At 38.6% G+C, this 2,981-nt stretch overlaps 1 pseudogene; it reads left to right on the forward strand.

Moving 5' to 3' along the window:
* Nucleotides 1-1,060: 1,060 nt before the first annotated feature.
* LOC138094616 (large ribosomal subunit protein uL22-like) lies at nt 1,061-1,606 on the forward strand (annotated as a pseudogene).
* Nucleotides 1,607-2,981: the final 1,375 nt, after the last annotated feature.

Raw genomic sequence — 2,981 nt, forward strand, 5'->3', positions numbered from 1 at the left:
AAAACTCTGATAAAAGAAATCAAAGAAGATCTCAATAAATGTATAGATATTCTATGTTCATTGATAGGAAGCCTCAGTATTGTTAGTTCTTCTAAACTTGATCTATAGATTCAATGCATTCTCAATCAAGATCTCAGCAAGTTATTTTGTGGATATTGAAAAATTGATTATAAAGTTTTTATGGACAGGCAAGAGACTCAGAATAACCAGTACGATATGGAGGAATAACAAAGCATGAAGACTGACACTACCTGACTTAAAAACATGATAAAGCTATAATAATTAAGACAGTGTGGTATTACCAAAAAGAATAGACAAATAGATCAGTGGAACAGAATAGAGAGCCAAGGAATATAGTCACCTGATCTTTGATGAAGGATCAAAGGCAATTTGAAGGATAAAATACAGTTTTTTCTACAAATGGTGCTGGAACAACTGGACATCCACATGCAAAAAAAAAAAAAACCAAAACTCTAGGCATAGTCATTTCACCTTGCACAAAAATAAAATCAAAAGGGGTTATAGGTCTAAATTAAAATGTTAAACTGCAAAACTTCTGGAGGATAATATAGGAGAAAATCTAGGTGACCTTGGATTTAAGTGCTACTTTTTACATGTGTAACCAAAAACACTAAAACAAAAGGCTTCTCTAGCAAAGAGGTTGTAAAGAGAGTGACAAGACAGACTGTGAGAAAATATTTTCAAAACTTGGATAAAAGACTTGTATCCAATATATATGCATGTGTGATCAGTTGTGTTCAACTCTTTGCGACCCCATTGACTGTAGCCCACCAGTCTCCTTTGTCTGTGGAATTTCCCAGCAAGAATACTGGAATGGGTTGCCACTTCCTTTTCCATGGGATCTTCCCAACCCAGGGACTGAACCTGTGTTTCCTGTGTCTCCTGCATTACAGGTGGATTCTTTACCACTGAACCACCAGGGAAGCCCATCCAAAACACAAGAAGAACACTTGAAACGTAACAATAAGAAAACAAAAACAGCTCAACTTAAAAATGGGCCTAAGCTTTTCTGGTAAGCGGCCTGAGGTCACCCCTAAAAATGGTGCGCTATTCACTCGACTCAAAACCCCACAAAATCATGCAAATCCAGAGGTTCAAAGCTTTGTGTTCACTTTAAAAACACTTGTGGAACTCCTCAGGCCATAAAGGGTATGCATATCTGAAAACCACCGAGTGTCTGAAGGAGGTCACTTTAAAGAAGCAACGTGTGCCATTCCATCATTACAGCGGTGGCGTTGGCAGGTGTGCACAGGCCAAACAGTGGGGCTGGATGCCAGGTCGGTGGCCCAAAAAGAGTGCTGAATTTTTACTATGCATGCTCAAAAATGCACAGAGTTACGCTGAACTTAAGGGCTTAGATGTAGATTCTCTGGTCATTGAGCACATTCAGGTGAACAAAGCCCCCAAGATGCAGCACGGGACTTACAGAGCTCACGGTTGGATCCACCCCTACATGAGCTCTCCCTGCCACATTGAGATGATCCTTACTGAAAAAGAACAGATTGTTCCTAAACCAGAAGAGGAGGTGGCACAGAAGAAAAAGATATCCCGGAAGAAACTGAAGAAACAGAAACTTATGGCCTGAGAATAAATGCTGCAAAAAAGAAATGCAAATAAAAGTAAAAAAAAAATAAAAATGAGCCTAAGATTTGAAAGATCTTTCACCAGAGTCAATATACAGATAAGCATATGAAAAAATGCTCAACATTGTATGTCACTAAATTTTCTCAAATTAAACAGTGAGATATCTGTACGTTACTAGATATCTATTAAAATAGTGAGAATCCAAAACACTGACAACACCAAATACTGGCAAGGATGTGTGGAACAGCAGAAACTCTTGTTCCTTGTTGATGAGAGTGAAAAATGGTACAACCTTTATGGAAGACAGTTGGACGGTTTTTTTATAAAGCTAAATATAGTCTTGGCATATGATCCAGTTATTACACTCTGAAATACTTACAAATGAATTGAAAACTTATGCCCACACAAAAACCTGCACATCTTTATTCATAATTTCTCAAAACTGAGCCACCAAGATGTCCTTGACTGTAGCCCACCAGGCTCCTCTGTCCATGGAGTTCTCCAGGCAAGAATACTGGAGTAGGTTGCACTTCCCTTCTCCAGGATCAGTAGGTGTATAGATGAACAAGCTGTGGTACAAAATACCTATGCAGTGATAAAGAGGAATGTGCTATCAAACTATGAAAAGACATGAATGCAACTTAGATACATATAGCTAAGTGAAAGAAATGAGTGTGAAAAGGCTTCATACTATATGGTTCCAATAGCATGCCATCTTAAAAAAGGTAAAACTATGGAGATAATAAACAGATCAGTGGTTGCCAGGAGTTTAGGTTTGGGGTTGTATAGGTAAAGTATTCATATAAACGACTTTTTTAGGTGGTGAAACTGTTTTCTGTAATACTGTAGTGATGAATACATGACACTGTGAGCTTGTGCATATCTGTGGAACTTTATAGCACAAAGAATGAAGCAGTGTATACAATTAAAAAATCATTTAGAACTTTGGAAGGTCCCAGCTGTGATACAGAATGTAACAAACCAATCTAATTGGTTTGCAAATACATAAAACAGTCTCACCAAAGTGGGGGGAGGAGGCGGTGAAGTGGTTACTTTACTAACTCATTTGGAAATGAGTGTAGTTTGCCAAAAGAATTATACTAGGCTGCTTACTCTAGTTGATAAAATTATTTCTCACGAGGATTAGTTAATTAGTTCTGTCGCTCAGTTGTGTCTGACTTATTGTGACCCCATGTACTGCAGCATGCCAACTTTCCTGTCCAGCCCCAACTCCTAGAGCTTACTCAAACTCATGTCCATTGAGTCAGTGATGCCATCCAACCATCTCATCTTCTGTCATCCACTTCTTCTCCTGCCCTCAATCTTTCCCAGTATCAGGGTCTTTTCAGATGACTCAGTTGTTTGCATCAGGTGGC

Source organism: Capricornis sumatraensis, chromosome 18 (genome assembly GCF_032405125.1).
Source record: "Capricornis sumatraensis isolate serow.1 chromosome 18, serow.2, whole genome shotgun sequence".
NCBI classification, from domain to species: domain Eukaryota; kingdom Metazoa; phylum Chordata; class Mammalia; order Artiodactyla; family Bovidae; genus Capricornis; species Capricornis sumatraensis.